The 18,622-nt window shown below is 34.6% G+C and overlaps 1 protein-coding gene across 10 annotated transcripts in view; it reads left to right on the forward strand.

Annotated features, from left to right (window-relative positions):
- Positions 1-18,622, forward strand: part of TFDP2 (transcription factor Dp-2) — a 156,143-nt gene that overhangs the window by 19,470 nt on the left and 118,051 nt on the right. The window lies entirely within an intron of this gene.

The raw sequence follows: 18,622 nt of genomic DNA on the forward strand, positions 1-18,622 counted from the left end.
TGGTGTAGTTACCCTCCATAAAGATTGTCCTTATTTATTCTGCCACCAGCAAGTATAATAAAGTCTGTTTTCCCGCATCCTTCTCCATACAGTATACTGGTGTCTGTATTTTTGACCTTGTATATTACAGCTTTATTTTGTATTTCTCTTAACTTTTTTTTTTATGTTTAAAAGCCATTTGTGTTTTCTGCTATGTATCCTTCGCCCATTTTTCTTTAGGCTCTTGGTATTCAATTTATGTATAGGAGCTTTCATAGGTTAGAAATTAACTCTTTTTCTGTAATGTGAATTGCAAATACTTCATTCCAGTTTATTTTTCTTATGACTTGCATTATGATCTTTTCTTTAAATGTAAAAAAAAAAAGGTAGTCATATCAGTTTTCTTCCTTTGATGACTCCTGAGTTTGGGTTCATATTTTAGAAAAATTTTCTACACACAGAGATTAAAAAATGTGACTCTTATGTTTTCTTCTAATACCTAAAAAATTACCTTGAATTTTTGATCTATCTGGAGTTTGTTTGTTTGTTTATGGGAATTTATTTTGAAAGAGGTGTAAATTATGGCTCCAGTAATTCTTTTTCAGATGGTTACTCAGTTGTCACTTATCCCATTGCTATTTATTGAGTAATCTACCTAACACATTTACACCTTATTGAAGTGTCAACTTTGATACATACTAAATTCCTTTGTGGATTTAGGTCTATTCTGGCACCTGTCCTTCTGGTCTGTCAGTCTGTATGCTTTTTCATTTACAGTGTATAATATTTTAATTATTGTGACTTTATAATAACTTGTTTTAATAGTTAGATGGGGCTAATCCTTACTCTGTGTTTCCAGAATTTGTATGACTATTCTGCTTATTTTTCCATGTAAATTTTTTTATGCTCATCCCTACTTTATTTTCTGTCCATTAAAGAAAAAAAATTTTGTTGTGGTAAAATACACATAACAAAATTTACCACTTTAACCATTTTTAAGTATATAGTTCAGATTGTCATGCAGCCACCACAGCCCATATCCATAACTCTTCATTGTGTAAAATGGAAACACTGTGCATTAAACAGTGATCCCCCATTCCTGCCCCGTTCCCCAGCCCCAGCCCCTGGCAACCACCATTCGACTTTCTGACTCTGATTTTGCCCACTCTGGATACTTCATATAAGTAGAATCATACAATATTTATTTATTTATTTATTTTTGTGACTGGCTTATTTTGCCTAGCATAATGTTCTGAGGTTCATCCATGTTGTAGTATGTGTCAGAATTTCCTTCCTTTTTGAGGCTGAATAATATTCTATGTATAACGTACCACATTTTCCTTATCCATTCATCTGTCGATGAACGTGATTACTTGGGTGTTTTAGCTGCTGTGAACATGGGTGTACTGTATCTCCCTGAGACCCTGCTTTCACTTCCTTGGGGCATATACCCAGAAGTGGAGTTTCTATATCATCTAGTTATTCTGCTTTGAATTTTTAATTATTTGAGGAACTGCCATATTATTTTCCACAGCAAGTATACTATTTGACCTTCCCGCCAACAGTGTGCAAGGGCTCCAGTTTCTCCACATCCTCACCAACACTTACTGTTCTCTTTTTTTGATAGTAGCCATCCAGATGGGTGTGAGGTGATACCTCATTGTAGTTTTGATTTGTGGTTCCCTAATGGTTAATTATGAGCATGTTTTCATGTGCTTATAGGCCATTTGTGTATCTTCTTTGGAGTAATGTCCATTCAGGTCCTTTGCCCATTTTTGATTTGGGTTGTTTGGTTTTTTGCCATTGAGTTTTAGTTCTCTATATATGTTGGATATTAATCCGTTATCAGGTTTTTGATTTGCAAGTATTTTTTCTCATTCTGTGGGTTGAGTTTTTACTCTGTGGATAGTGTCTTTTGATGCACAGAATTTTTAAATTTTCATGAAGTCCCATCTCTGTTTTCTTTTGTTGTCTGTACCTTTGGTGTCACATTCAGGAAATCATTGCCAAATACAATGTTGTGCAACTTTTGCTGAATGTTTTCTCTAAGAGTTTTATAGTTTTAGGTCTTGCATTCCCAATTAACTTTGGAATCAATTGATCTGATTAGAAGAATAAGATATTATTAATTTTATTGTAATTCATTATATGTGTTGATTAATTTGGGAGAAGTTAATATTGTTATGATTTTGTATCTTGTTATTCAAGAACTTGGCATTTTTTTTCTTTTTAAAAAATCCCTATATTTTTCTGGTTGAGTTTTTCCCTAATTTTTGTTTTCACCTTTGACACTGTAAATGGGTAAATTCCTCCATTATTTCTTCTATGTTATGAGAAGGCATTTTTGTATATATATAAGAAAGTTATTAATTTCTGAGTATGAATTTTGTAATCTGCCATACGATTTGTTTGAAAGAGGTTTCCAGTTGATGCTCTTGGGACTTGTCTGTAAACAGTCATATTGTAAATAATAATAACTTTACCTCTTAGTCCACTTTATATACTTCTGTCCTTCTCGTCTAATTGCATTGGCTGGTATCTGTAGTACAGTGTTAAATAATAGTGGCAGTAATGAACACTCTTTCTTCTTATTCTTTAATGAGACTCTTCCTTTAATGATAGCTAATGAAAAATATATCCATAGATCCTGAAAGGACATTTGATAAAATTCCATATGCACTCTTCTTAAAATACAGTCATATTAAGTATTAATCATTTTTTCTATTATTGAATATTTATCATGAGAATTTAACAACTGTATAATTAATGCATGTTAAATCTTATCAAATCATTTAAAAGTGTATTTTAGCATTTGCTTGAAAGGCATTATTAACAGTTAAAATTAATAATAATTATTAGTAAATGCTTAAATTTTTTCTTTTTGATAGAACTTATTTGTAAAAGTATGGCCCCCCATTGGTACTTAGATTGGCAACCCTTTGACAACTCAATTTTTTTCTATGTTAACTTGACAGCTTAAATTTTCTGTCTTCTGAAGGTTGTTTTTGGTAACATATTTTCCTGGAAAATCATCCATTTTGTCCAGGTTCTTAATTTATCTGTTTCCAGGCTAAAGAGTAGCTCTTACCATTTTTCAGTTTCCTCTGGCTTGGTGTTATTTTTCCTTTTTTAATCTTTCATATGCTGTGTTTGTGCTTTCTCCTTTTTTGTTTTCCTATTTAATTTGCTAGTGGCTTATCAGTTTATTGTTTTAAAAGACACAGATACTGGGTTGTTGCTGTTTTTCTTTTTCTTTTGACTTAAATGTTTGCTACACCTGGGATATACAAATAAATAAATGTATGGGATAATATAAGGAACCCCCTTTGTAACTTGTAACTGCATATACATCCAACATAAAACCTCTTTTCTGCAGCTTAACTGCTTTCCTTCTTTCGCATGGGGAGGGGATTTGGTGTCTGTGATTCCCGTGTGCTTCTTATATTTTTACTCTTAAGTGTATGTCTCTAAGCATTATGTATTTTTTTTGCATGCCTTAACTTATGTAAATATAATCATGTTGTCCATATACTTTCTAACCTGCTACTACATTTGCAAGGTTTACCCATGTTGTGACATGTTACTCAGTGAATTAATTGTCATTGCTGTATAATTGCAGTGGCTATTCCGGTGCTCTGCCCAGACCTTCTCTTTACAACTGAGTTACGCATTCTCCGCCGATGCAGGCTGGTGGCTCACAGCTGCATCCCATGCTGGGAACTGCCCTTGGCCAAGGTTATGCTCCTTCCCAAAGGAGGAACTAACTTGGTGCTGCAGGGCTGTAAGATCCAACCATTTGGGACAGCTCTGAAGGGCATCAGCTCCAGAGTTCAGTAGTATCAGCTGAGGCCCCAGGTGTAACCTAACTGAACCAGTTTCTCCCCAGTGCACTGCAGCCTCCTTCTCTTACAGGTGTGTCTCCTTAGAGCACTTTCCAGGAAACTTCCTGCATGCTAGTCACCCTCTCTCTTTTTCTAAGGAATGAATTTAAGACGAGTTGGTATTTTCTTTCAGATGAATAATGAATTGCGTAATGAACCCTTTATTAAATCAGCTCTTATAAAGCATAAATACAGTGTATTATGTACCCTGTAATGCTACCTGTTTGTCATTACAATAGGTATTATGTTCTATTTACTGTGTTTCTCTGTTTATATGTTCTCTTTGCTTTGTATTCCTAGAACATTTGTTTTTAATTGAATAGTATTATTATATTAATCATTTTAATTCTGCCCTCAATCTTTTTTCTTACTTAACTTTTTACTGTCAGTTTTAAATGGTATCATTTGACTCCCACGTATTAATTATATAACAGTCAGTGATCTTATTTATTTTCCTCCTTTTTCCTCCAGTTTTTGGTTGCATTCTTTCTATTTTGTCAAGAACATACACTGTTTACACATTATTCTTTACTCCATGACCTCAATCTTACTTTATTTTTCACTTTACAATTGAATATATAAAATGATCACTGCCAGTCTTCTTGCAAAATTTTCCCAGGCATATTTTGGTTGGATGAAGCTCATTCTCTAGCAGATTCCTCAAAAGGGATACACACATCCATAGTATTACCATTCAGACTTTTTTCTTCCAGCTTTATTGATGTAATTGTATGAGTTTAAGGTGCACAATATAATGATTTGATACATGTTTATATTGCAAATGATGACCACAGTAAATTTAGTTTATCAATTCACATAGTTAAAAAAATTTTTCTTGTGATGAGAACTTTTAAGATTTACTGTCAGTAAGTTTCAGACATGCAATACAGTATTGTCAGCTGTACTCACCATGCTGTACTTGACAACCCCAGAGCTCAAATTTATCTTGTAACTGGAAGTTTGTACCTTTGACCGCCTTCACCCAGTCTCCTCCCCGCACCCCTGCCCCAAACAACCACCAGTGTGTTCTCTGCTTCTATGAGTTCAGATTTTTAATATTCTACATGTGAGATCATACAGTATTTGTCTTTCTCTGTTTGATTTATTTTGCTTAACATAATACCCTCAAGGTGCATCCACGTTATTGCAAATACAGGATTTATTTTTTTTATGGCTGCATCATACTCCATTGTGTATATATACCACATTTTGTTTAGCCATTCATCTGCTGATGGACATTTACATTGTTCTCATGTTTTGGTTATTGTAAATAATTCTGTAGTGAACATGGAAACATGCAGATATCTCTTTGAGATAGTGGTTTTGTTTCCTTTGGACACATACCTAGAGGTAGGATTGCTGGATCACATGGCATTCTATCTTTTTATTCTGTTTAAAATTTTATTTTCTGTGTTTTTGATAATAGCCATTCTGACAGGGGTGAGGTGATATCTCAGGATGGTTTTGGTTTGCATTTCCCTGATGACTAGTGACTTGAGCATGTATTCATGTTCCTCTTGATCATTTGTATATTTTCCTTTCTTTTTTTTTTCTTTTTGAAAAATGTCTGTTAAGATCCTCTGCCCATTTTTAATCAGATTATTTGGCTTTTTACTACAGAGTTGTGTGAGTTCTTTATTTATTTTGGGTATTAACTCATCAGATATATGATTTGTAAATATTTTCTCCCATTCAGTAGGTTGCAATTTCAATTTATTGACGGATTCTTTTGTTGTGCAGAAGCTTTTTAGTTTGATGTAATCCACTTGTTTATTTTTTTGTTTTTGTTGCCTTTGCTTTTGGTGTTAAGTCCAGAAAATCATTACTAAGACCAATGTCAAGGATCTTACCCCAAAGACTGTTTTTTGATGTCCTCGAGGCTTGAAGTACAGCTTGGCAGGTTATAATACCCTTGATTTACATTTTGTCTTCTTAAGTTTCTTGAAAGTGCTGCTCTACTGTTGTCTTGCTTTATATGTTATTTTTGAGTAATTTGATACTGGTCTCATTCCCTTGCCTTTGTAAATTATTTTATCACTTTGTCTGAATGTCCTGTTTCTCTTTCCCTTTAAGCAGCTGTACAGGGATGTGTGTCACAATTGATTGTTCTGGGTCCACTTTTCCCAAGTATCTGGTAGTCTCGTCAACATATAGATTCAGGTCTTTCATTTCTGGGAAGTTTTCTTTTATTGGTTTAGTTTTAGTGCTGACTCACTGTTTTGGTTTTCCTCATTAGAGATGCCAGTAACACCATGTAATGTCCTACCTCCTTTCCCTGTCATCTGTGTCAACCCATTTCTCTGACCCTTTTGCTTCTTTCTTTATTTCACTTTCACTCTGTTTAGTGTTTTCCTGCTTTTCTTCAACATCCTTTATTAAGTTTTCATTAAAATCTGTTCTCCCTTGTGTGCCTTACAATTTGATTTTCATTTTTTATATGATTTTTATCTTCTGTTTCCTCCTGGACTTCAGTCAACTGTATTTAATTTTTTTCTGTTTTTTCTTCCAGTTTTATTGAGATATAATTGACATACAGCACTATGTAAGTTTAAGATAAACAGCATGATGATGTGCTTACAGATAACCACAGTAACTTGAGTGAACATCCGTCATCTCATACAGATATGACATGGAAGAATAGAAAAAATTTTTTCCTTGTGATGAGAATTCTTAGGATTCACTCTCTTGACAACTTTCATATATAATGTACAGAATTAGTTATTTATCATGTTACATCCCTGTCTTTCTGTTTGTGTCCATTTTGGATCTTAGTTTTTGTGTTTCCAACTCCAGGTTTTTTTCATACCTGTAAATTCTTACTTGAGGATACTTAATTCCATGTGAGATGTGCGTTATAGTTTTTCCAGCCTTGTAATTAGATTTGCAGAGAGAAAACCATCAACAGAAAAGCTTTTATTTATATTTTTCTGACCTTTTGCCTCACTTTTACCTGCGCATTGTCTACTTTCGTTGGTGGTGCTGTCTATTCATTTTGTGGGCAGAATTCCTAGTTTGAGATTCGTTTGTCGCTCTTCCCTCTTCTTTTCAGTTTCTTTTATGAATCTGTGGTGTTAATGGTGAGGGAAGTGAGTAGACGAAGGGTTGGTAGGTTTTGTTTCTATTTCTTTTCTGCAGGATCCTAAATTTCCCCCCTCTTTCCTTGTCTCCAAGAGGTACCGTCTCTTCTCTTCCGTCTGTGTACCTGATTCTCCCCCAGAAGCAGTTTCTGGGAGGCTGCCATTGCTGGTCTAGCAATTTCTAGACACTTCCACACCACTAGGTCTCTGAACTCTCAAGTCCTAACTTGTGTCCTACTCTTTCTCTGGGGGTGATTTTGTCTGTCCTTCCTCTAAGTCCCCTAGACCCCTCTGCTCTATTTCCTGGAGGGTTTTTAGCCTCCTCTCACTCACCCTCTGCATCCACAGACTTGCAGAAGGTAGGCAGTGGGATTTCTTATGGAATTGATTTGTTTTTTTCCCTCTGCTTATAGGTAACTTGAAGGTTGCTGTGATCTGTCTTCTAGTAATGCTGCTGTTGAAGGCGTGGGTTCTGTGTGGTTTTATTTATTCTCCTTGCTTATTTTATATCTGAGGAGGCTGAGGGAGAGATTTGTACTTTGAGGGGAAGATGGGCTACTTCCATTGTTCTACAAACTTGACAGTTTCAGCAGTCTCTATTTTCATGTAGTTTTATACCTGAGAAAATCCAAAAGACCACCAAGCCCCAAACTACTACAGACAGTAAGAGAGTTCAGTACCTACTGAACTAGTAGTTTCCCAGGGCTGCCATGGCAAAGTATCCCACACTTGGTGGCTTATAACAGCGCAGAGTTTTCTCTCACCGCTCTGTACACTGGAAGTCTGAAATCACGGTGTTGGTAGGACCGCTGTCCCTCTGGAGCTTTTAGGGGAGGATCTTCTTTGCCTTTTTCAGCTCCTGGTAGTCCCGGGCATTTCTTGATGTGGCAGCATAACTCCAGTCTGTCTCCATCTTCCCTGTGGCCCTTTATGTCTTTCTCTCTCTTCTATTCTCATAAGAACACCAGTCGTACTAGGTTAGGACTCACCCTAATTCCAGTGTGATTTTATCTTAAATTGATTACATCTGCTAAGACCCTATTTCCAAATAAGATCACATTCATAGGTACCAGGGGTTAGGTATGTATCTTTTTAGGGGACATGATTCGACCATAACATCTATATAAGGAAAATGTTAAAATACCCCTGAAGGACACAGAAGTAAATTTGAATAAGTGGAAATAATGTTCTATGTTCTTAGATAAGACAACATTTTGAAGATGAAACTTATAAATTAAATTAATTTAGGGAGGATTGACATGATCCAATAAAAACACTGACAGGTTGTTCCCCACCCCCTCCCAGAACTGGAGATGCATATTGCAAAGTCCCAAGTAGACAAGTAATGAAAGTCAAATTTTGGAAGAAAAGAACAAAATAAAATTGTAAGCAAATGCCATTTTAAAAACCTATTGAATAAACACACTGTACTGGTAAGGCTATGGAGAAATGAGTACTTTTATATACTGCTGGTTGGAGTGCCGATTTGTACAATGCTTATAGAGGACAATTTAGCAATATATCTAAAAATGCATATATCATTACATCAAAGAATTTCTCACGTGAAATTACATGTATATGTATATATAAAGTTATTCATTGAAGCATATTCATTGTTCCTTGTTTATAATAGCAAAAGATTGGAACCCCAAATTCCAGCCAGAGGAAACTGGTTAAATAATGTTACAGTCTTACAACAGTACGCTAGGCAGCTGTAAAAGGGAATGAAGGTGTCCTCTTGGCACCAGTTTGGCAGGATCTCAGTGTTACATTGTTAAGTGTAAAAAAGCAAAATACAAAAAAAAAAAAGCAAAATAAACAACTAAATATTTAGCTTTTTACAAAGTGGGAAAACTAGAGTGTTTCATATTACTTATATATGCTTAAAGAAACCTGGGGCAGATACATAAGAAATATAAGTATGTTGTCCACGCAGAGGTATAGATGGGGCAGGTGGGAAACAGGCAGACAGGGGAACAATGTTGGGACAATGACATTTTACTGTGCCCCTTTTTGTACTTTCTAGTTTTCTTCTCCTTTTAAAAAATTATTTTTTAACCAGTGTCAAATAAATTAAAAATATATTGTGTGATAGCTCTTTCCAAGTGGGTAGAGGGCACATACAAATAAGACAAGTGCTCTTACACTCTGCTGTTTTTCCAGAAGTCTCTTTTAGATCATTTTAAACTACATAATAATTTATGTTCTTCAACATTTACAGATAACACAAACTTCCTTAAATGGTTTTAAAATTTTAAATTACTTTCAAGTGAAAACTGCTTGGAACTCATCTTTTTATGATATCAGTGGAACTTGTACTTAGTAACGTCCCACTTATCTAAACTATGTTGTAAATTTTGGTTGTGCATGACCTTGGGCAAGTTATTTAAGCTCTCTGACTCAGTTTTCCCTCCTGTGAAATGGAGATAACTCTTCTGTAGGGTCATTTTGGGTAATGACGTAGTAAATAGCTCTTATGATGATGTTGATTGTAAAATTGTTTCCTTTTCATTTGAATATAGAGTAGGTATTTATAGAAGTACAGTGCTATTCTACATGAGGGTTAGAAATTGTGCTATTTTCTTCACAGATTGTTTCCTTTTGATTGCCCCCATTTTTCTGTTCTCCTTGGACTCTTAGAGAAATTGAACATTTGCTGCTTGTATAGTTTCTGTACGATGCTTTGTCCGTAAATTATATTAATACCCAAATGATGTTTTAAAAGCTCGTTTAGCCTGTTGTGATGGATCAAGTAAGGCTAAGTCTTACCATTTGTATTACTAATCTAAAGCTACATTTATCTGGAAATGAGACTTTGCTAAAGAGCATATGGGCAACAGGTGACCTAATCCATGAAGTCATTGTGCATAAACTGATGAATGATTTAAAATTTGGCTTGTACCACTTGGTAAAAGAACCTTTCTGTTAGGTTCTTGGCAGGATCTTGAAATGTGGTTTTGTTCTAAATTCTGGTAATCTCTTCTGATGTTACTTCTTTGGACAGGCCAGAAATAAGTTTTATCTCTAAGAGACTTTTGTTTTTAGTAATTAAGAAGTAATAAATTTTTTTGTGGGGGAGGGTGTAGCTCAAGTGATAGGGTACATGCTTAGCATGCACAGGGTCCTGGGTTCAATCCCCAGTACCTCCTCTAAAAATAAACAAACAAATTAATTAATTATCCCCCCACCAAAATAAATGTTATACTCTATGAAAGTATTTGAAACAAAAGAATCCCATGGGTTTTGTCCTGGAAGCATGTGTAAGAACATGTCATTAATCCAGTTTTGCCTGGGAATGAGGGAGGAATTCTATTTCAGTGCATTTACCTAGTGAGATATAATAATAATGTCTAATTTTCCTTAGTATTAAGCTGCCAGTTGTCAATTACTGTGTCAGTGTGCTCATCTGTAACAGTGCCCAGCCCCTGCTCCATGTGATCTGCATCCTTTCTGCTGAGTATAATTGGCTTCAAACCTGAAAATCAAGATAAGCAAATTTACTGAGAATTTTATGTTAAGTAAAGTCAATAAGGTGAAGAAAGGCCTGTGTTCTTGAGTTACTGACTATGCATAGGTTTTGTGAAAGTTAATTTGAGAGTGGAGGACTGTTTTTTTCCCTTAATTCTAAGCTTTGAGTTTTGTTCCAGTAGAAGTAGGTGTTTGTTGGATGAATGGATTGTAGGTGGTGAATACACATTCGTCTGGCATAGTCAAGAAATGAGTGAGCATTTCTGTTACCAAAAAATTATAGAATATTATTGCTAATATTGCCAATTTTTAAAGGATTAGAATTCAAATACATTTTACCTAATCTTTGGTGAACATAGTATTTCTGGTTCAGATGTTCAGCTCTTAAAATGTTTTCTGAGGCTTCCCACTAATCTAATCAAAAAGAAAAAAAAACAATGTCCTGCATGATCTGGCTTCCATCCTTCTCTCTCCCTCTTGCTTCTGTCTTGCCCTTTGTTTTCATGTACATAGACCTTCCTTCAGTGCCTGGAACTGCCCATATGCGTTTCTTCATGGTTGCACCCTCGGGCTGTGAGGTACCTCCTCTCTTTGCCAACTGTTTGCTCTGTTTGTTTCTTTGTTGAGCTCTGTTCAAACTTCAGTTCCTCAGAGAAATCTCTAAAACCACCAGCGTTCCAGTCCCTTTTTGTATATGCATCCTTTATATCTTTTTTTCTTTCTGTAGTAACACTGAAAGTAATTGTAATTAAGTAGTTTAATTGAGAAATTCATTGTTTAATGCTTGGCTTCAAAGTTAAAGTGTAGGCTCCCTGAAGGTAGGGACTGCGTCTTGTTTCTCGGAGTATCTTTAATGCTCATCCTAGTATTCGACATGCAGCAGGCAGTCAAGAAATATTTACTGAATAAGTGAACCCATGAGTGGTGTCCAGACATCAGGACCCATTATTCCTCTGCACGTGTGTGGAAGACTCTGGTGAACATTGTTATTGCTAGTTTATAGTGTCAACCAGTTTTTATCAGTGTAAAGGGTCCTGGGTAAAAGCTTGTGTAAACCTGGATAAATTTTTTTCAATTCAAAAAAGTGAGCAGTGAATATAAAGGCAATTATCTTTTTCTTTTTCTTTTTTTAATGTAAGATGTTGCTGGTTCCTTGGGAGAGCAGCTTTTAGTAAATAAGTGTTTTAAAATTTATCTCTTGCCTACTCTTCTTTTCATCCTAAACATTAGTGAAATTAAATAAACTCTATTATAAAAAATTTTCCCATAATAACATTTTTGAAATTAATGAACACAAATATGATGCTGGCTCCAATATACTTTTTGTTTATGATAGGAAAGTGGCATGCAAAATTCTGCTATATATATGTGTGTGTGTGTGTGTGTGTGTGTATATGTATATATTTTGTAAGTATACACACACACACACATAGTGATATTTCAGATGTGTGAATGTGTTAAATGTTTGTTTTCTCATTTTCTGCAGCCAAGTCGTATTAAATGAGGTTATCATACATTATTAAAGGAAGAAAGTAAATAAAATACTGAGTATATAATTAATTTAATGAATATTTCTTTAAAAACAAACAAAAACCAAGTATTTCTTGAGTTCTAACCACGTGCCAGACACGGGATATTATAGTGAACAAAATAGATAGGTCCTGGCCCTCATGGAATTTACTCTTTAGTAGGTAGAGTGGGCCAACATCTGATAATCACATAAACAAATAGATAGTGACAACCAGCTGTGTACTGTAAAAGGAGAAGCATTAAGTAGAGACCCCTGACCTAGACTGAGGAGTGGCAGAGAAAGTGACATTTGAGAAGAGATCTGAAGGAAGTAAAGTTAGCCACTGGTGAACGTTCCAAGCAGAGAGAACAGCACGTGCAGAGGCCCTGAGACAGGAGTCTGTCTTTGAGGAATTGCCGGAAGGCCAGTGGAACGAGATGAGAGAAGGGAATGGGAAAGTGATTTAACACAGAACTGGCCAGATGGTCAGAGAGCAGATTAGACTTTAAGGACTGAGTCATTAAAATATGATTACCATCACCAGTGTAGAAACTTAGGATATCTAAATGTCCATCAGTAGAGGAATAGTGGAATAAGGTATGGTGTAACAATCTAAAGGAGTACTATACACCTGTAAAAATGAGGAACTTTACTTTCTACTCAGAAAAATAAAGAAATGTAAATTTAATATTGAAATTTTAAATAAAAGAACCTTTAAAAAAGGGAAAAACCTGATCCAGTAATACATGGTTTGTCCTATATAAAAAGAATTCTTTTGGTGTAGAAAGTTATCCTTTTATATATAGATTTATTACAATAGTAATTATATATTTTGTTATCTTTTGAAGATATACTTTTAAAAAAATTGAAGTGCAGTCAGTTACAATATGTCAATTTCTGGTGTACAGCACAATGTCCCAGTCATGCATATACATACATATAATCATTTTCATATTCTTTTTCATTAAAGGTTATTATAGGATATTGAATATAGTTCCCTGTGTTATACAGAAGGAATTTGGGGTTTTTTTTGAGGATGTACTTATTATATCTCAAGGCAAATATATTTTGTAAGTTAGCATAGTAGTTAAGAACATGTCTGCTCGTTTGAGGTCCTGGGTTGATATTCTGGCCATTTACATAGCTGGTTAACTGGGTAAATCACTTCCACTCTCTAGAACTCAGTTTTGTCATCTGTAAAATATGAACAGTAAAAACATGTACCTGATAATGTTGGGGTATGAACTGTATGAGATTATACACATGAAGCGCTTAGGAGAGTGCATAGATATGTTCATCACCTAAGAAAATGTTCTGTGCTAGCATTTTCTATGAAAATATCTTCTAATTAGTACCACTTACCAAAGGTGAGAGTGCAGAAAGAGAATACTGAAGGAAGTTATGTCAAAAACTTACTGTAGTTGCCTTTGTGAAGTGCTGTTTGTGCCCCGTTTTATTGCTTTGTGTATTTTCCAATCTTTGACACGTGAGCATGATATTTAAAATTAGCATTGTCTTCTGTTTAAATATGCTGGCTTTGCTGAAATTTAATTTTTAGTAGCATCTTCTCCAGCAGTGTTAGAAAGTTTACAAACTTTATTCAAGTGATGTTAGTTGTATACATTTATCCATAATTATTTTTGCTTTCTTCCCTATATTTTGATTACTGTTGTACCATTTTAAAAGGCTTTGTGCCCACAGCTGCTAAATTGTGATTGGAAAGGAAAGAGGCTTGCATTTTGAGACCATCTGTGGGAGTTGCATTGTCTGAATCTGACAAGAGATCATGGCAGATGGTGAGGTCACTAAGATTGACTTTTTGAGCTTGACATAATGTGTTCATGAAGCTGGAAGAAGAAATCCGACTTATTTTTTTAACCAACAGAAGAGCATGGTGACAGGAAGAAGTGTGCAATTGTTGAGTCTGGATGAAACATAAATGCATCAGTGCACATGACTGGTTTGTCTCTGAGAACCACCACTACTGCCAAAGACGGCAGTTTCTGGAAACATTTGGTGCAATGTTTATTTACTTTCTAGACACTTGGTTGAAGTCATATAAATCTAAATGATTTTTAGATTAAAGGCAGTGAAAAAGAGAGATGAAAGGCTTAAAAATACTTAGGCATGTATATTTTTTAATTAAAAGGTTATAAGCTGTCACTCAGTACAGGTTACTTCTTGATTTTGAATTGAATGAAGGAGATCTCTAGCACAATCCCATTTCTTTTTATAGCATTTATCTTAATGTAATTTTATACAATTTAAGTTACACTTAAAGGTTTATGCTTACTATTTCTCTCATCTCCTAGGAGGTCTCCAGTGTCTACATTGGTATTTTGCCCATAGTGGATGTTCAGTAAATGCTGGATGAATAAATTAATGAAGTTAATTGCCTACTCTTGTTAATTTTAGACTTTTTCTTAACCACAACTAAACATTTTTTTTCCTGCTTTAAAATTGGATTTATGTTGTGGTTCTTAGCACTTCTACTATATGTGAATTATGTATTATTTGTTTTGGAGGAAGAAACCTTAATTTGTCATGAGAGGTCAGTGAACCACTTTTTCCCTTAACATTGATTGAGTACTTTACCTTTTGCAAGGCAGTGTCCTAATTATTTTTCAGTTCTTGACTCATTTAATTAAGTAGGTGTACCATTACTATTTTGCAGATGAAGTAAATGAGGCGCAGAGATGTTAATGTAAATTTGCTCAAGACATTCATGCACTTTGGCTCTATTTCAAACATTTATTATTTAGGTAACATTTAGAGGTTGCAGTTTATGCTTATGTCTGGTGAGAAGATGCAAAGAGGGTACTAAACAAAATGTTTTGCCTTATCGAGCTCAGTTTTGTGGCTAAGAAGTATTTTTACTGGTGGCTTCTTGTTACAGTGTGTTGAAAAAGTAACGCCCTGTTTATTTCTTTTTATTTGCGTGATTAGCAGTGCTATGCAATAGCCCACCCCTTAGGAAATATAACCCCATATTGAATGCTGATTATAATATTGAAGCAGATGCATGGAGACAAGGAGCTCTGGCCATTACAACCACATTCTGGAAATGAAGAAACAGGGAATGGGGTGGAAAGGGCATTTGCTTGCTGAATCTGGTAGCCCAGCCCAACAATGTCTGCTTATATTTCATTGGCTGGAATTATGTCATGGTCAAGTCATCTGAGAGAGAGACTGAGAATGTAGCATTTTCAGTTGGGCACATTGCCATCTTCACCTTCTCCTAAAGAAGAAGAGGAAAATGATCCTGGGTGGGTAACAGGATCTGCCATAGGTAGATAGAAGAGGTTTTCTAAAATTTAACAAGTACTTTGGATAGAAAAGACTTCATTGTTTTTTGTTATAACTGTATTTCAGTAGGTCATAAGGCAATCTAAAAATATTTACAATTGAGTTTTTTCATGGTTTGGAGTGTTCAGTGTTCATGTGTAAATTGGTGGGCATTTGTTACATTGACTTGGGATCTGATGCTTTTCACTTCGACACAGCGCCTGATTTACTCCTACCATAACCCTGAAAAACTCTACGTATCTATTTTCCCAATGAGGACACTGAAGCCCAGAGAGGTTAAATCACTTGTTCAAGGTCACACAGCTAATAAGCGTCAGAGCTGAGACAGTCTAAATTAAAAAAAAAAAAAAAATCCAGGCTGTCTCCACGTTGCTACACTGCTGCTTTACTTGCAGATGTCCACTTGCAGCAGGACACTTAGAACCAGCTGTTATTTTGATTTTTTTCTATTTCATTAATTCTTTTTTTTTCTTTTTGGGGAGAGATAATTAGATTTATTATTTTTTTATCTGTTTATTTTTTAATGGAGGTACTGGGGGTTGAATGCAGAACCTTGTTCATGCTAAGCAGACACTCTACCACTGAGCTTTAACTTACCCCTTCTATTTCATTAATTTTTGCTCTTTGTTTCTTTTCTTCTTTCTTCGAGTCCTTACTGATCTTTTTTTTAAACATAATTTAATTTATTTTTATATATTCATTTATTTTAAATTGTACATTTTTGTTAACTGATTTTAATTTTTTCATTTTTTTAAATTGAAGTCTAGTTGATTTCCAGGATATTAGTTTCAGGTGCACAGTATAGTGATTCACTTACACATATACGTATATATTCTTTTTCAGATTCTTTTCCATTATAGGTTATTACAAGATATTGAATATAATTCCCTGTGCTATACAGTAGGACCTTATTGTTTATCGGTTTTATATATAGTAGTGTGTAATAGTTAATCCCAAACTCCTCCTTTATTCCTCCCCCACTTTCCTCTTTGGTAACCATAGTTTGTTTTCCACGTCTGTGAGTCTATATCTTGTTTCTCGCTGATCTTTTTAAGCTTTTAAGTTGGTCACTTAATGAATGGAAAGAAGTGTAAATTTACTTCTAAGTGCTAATTTAGCTATGCTTTACAGTTTTTATTATTTTCATTGTCATTCAGCTCTAAATGTTTCGAATTTCCTTTTGTTCCTAGGTTACTTGAGCAATAATATAGTTTTACTTTCTAAATATATGACTTCTTGAAAAATAACTGATTCCTAATTTAATTGCATTGTGGCCACAGACCATAACCTGCATGATGTTGTCTCTTTGCAATTTGCTACTACTCTCCTGGTGACTTTGTATGTGGAGAAATTTTGTAAATACGTGTTTAAAGAGATGCTTTATATCTGTTAGGTACATAGTTTTATGTAGATCTGTTAAATCAAGCTTGCTTAAATAATTTATCTTCAAAATGAAATACATATATTTTAGCCTTAAATTCTTGGTTTGAATATGGTAGGTAGTTTGGTGAATGGAATATCAGGAACTTATGCTTCATTATTTATCTCATGTTTGTGACTCTGAAGAAGACGTAACAGATAATTGATAAACGTGAAGCAGCTTCAGTGTAGGAACATGATTTTCATATCAGGTCATGACAGACGTGAACAGATCTGCAGCTACAGTGGGAAAGCAAAAGTCACAGTTGTAGTTCAGATCTTACTTGGCTTTTTAAATATATGTTTTCTTTATCATTGAAAATTACACTGTTTTATTGAAAAGTAGAAATGTTCCCCCCCCCTCCCTTTTACTCATAGATTCAAATTCTAGAATATAAGGCATATTTGGAGCCTCCATCTCTTCAGGCTCTCATTATTTATGGTCTTTTTGAAGTTAAGTTTTATTTTATCCTTCTCCTTGAATGTCTTATTAAAATTTTAATTTTGAAATAATTTTAAAATAAGAGAAAAGTTGCAGAAATAGGGCAAAGATTTCCTGAATAGCCTTTACCCAGATTCACCAATTGTCACCATTTTGCCAGACATGCTTCCCCTTTCTCTATAGATACGTATTATATATTTTTTGTCATTTGAAAGTAAGTTTCTGCTGTCACACCCTTTGACTCCTAAATATTTTGGTATATTTTTTTCTAAGAACAAGGACATTCACTTAAAAAAAGAACATGATCCTCTGATCAAAAGCAGGAAATGTAACAGTACAGTTATCCAGTCTGGGGACCATATTTTGATTTCTCCAATTGCCCCAATAATGGTCTTCATAGCAATTATTTTTTGTGGTCCAGATTCCAGTCCAGGATTATGCATTGAATTGATTTCAAATGTGACTTTAGTCTTTTTAAATCTGAACCATTTCTTAAGCTTCCTCTCTCTTTCATGATACTAATATTCTTTAAGAGTTCAGGCCATTATTTTGTGGAGTGTCCCTCAACTTGAATTTTTTTTATTATTTCTGCATGATTAGATTTAGATTATGCATTTTGGGAAGTACCTCAGGAGTGAGACTGTATCCATCTCAGAGCGCTTGAGGAGATGCATAGTGTTGGTTTGTCCCGTTGTGGGTGGTCATTTGTAGCTTTAATCACTTTGGCTAAAGTGGGATGTGCCAGGTTTCTTCACTATAAAATTCGAATTAATAGGTATTTAGTGGGGAGATAATTCAGGACTTTGTAAATACCCTTTTTCTCATCAACTTTCATCTACTAATTTTTGCATCTTTTGATGATTCTTGTCTAACCCGTTAATATCACAATGTTTATAAAGTCATGGTTTTCTACCTGCTTTATTTCTTTATATATGTAAGTTGTCATTGCATTATAAAGAAGAGCTTTCTCTTCTTTCTTATTATTTGTTTCGATCAGTATGAATTCCTGGATTATTTTATTCAGTGGGTTTAGAGTCTGTTAGTGTCTGTTGTTATCAGTATATACTTTGGTGCTCAATTGCCCCTTTAAGTTGGCTTAACTTGTCCCTCTGAGTTGTAGGCCCGTTAATCTGGCTCTTGTGGACTTTTGATATGTCGCCATCATTTTTTTAGCCCTTCTTTACTTTAGGTACAAGAAAATGTTTTAGCTTTATCTTGTATGTTTCCTGCCCCAGTGCTGGAATTGGCTGTTTCTCCAAGAAGCCCTGGTGCTACTTTCAATGGATTATGTACAACAGCATAGTTTAATATTTCAAAGTCCAGACTCTATCACTTCTTAGCTGAGTTGATTTGCTCAAAATATTTAGCATCTCTAAATCCCAATTTTTATCTGGAAAATAACAATTAAAATGGTACATAATTCATAGTGTTGTTGTGAAGATTAATTTAGATAATTTACTTAATGATGCATTTCACAGTAAATATGATGGAAACGTTGCTTATTAGTATTATTAATATTATTATTATTACATTACTATTT

Source organism: Camelus ferus, chromosome 1, assembly GCF_009834535.1.
Source record: "Camelus ferus isolate YT-003-E chromosome 1, BCGSAC_Cfer_1.0, whole genome shotgun sequence".
NCBI lineage: Eukaryota > Metazoa > Chordata > Mammalia > Artiodactyla > Camelidae > Camelus > Camelus ferus.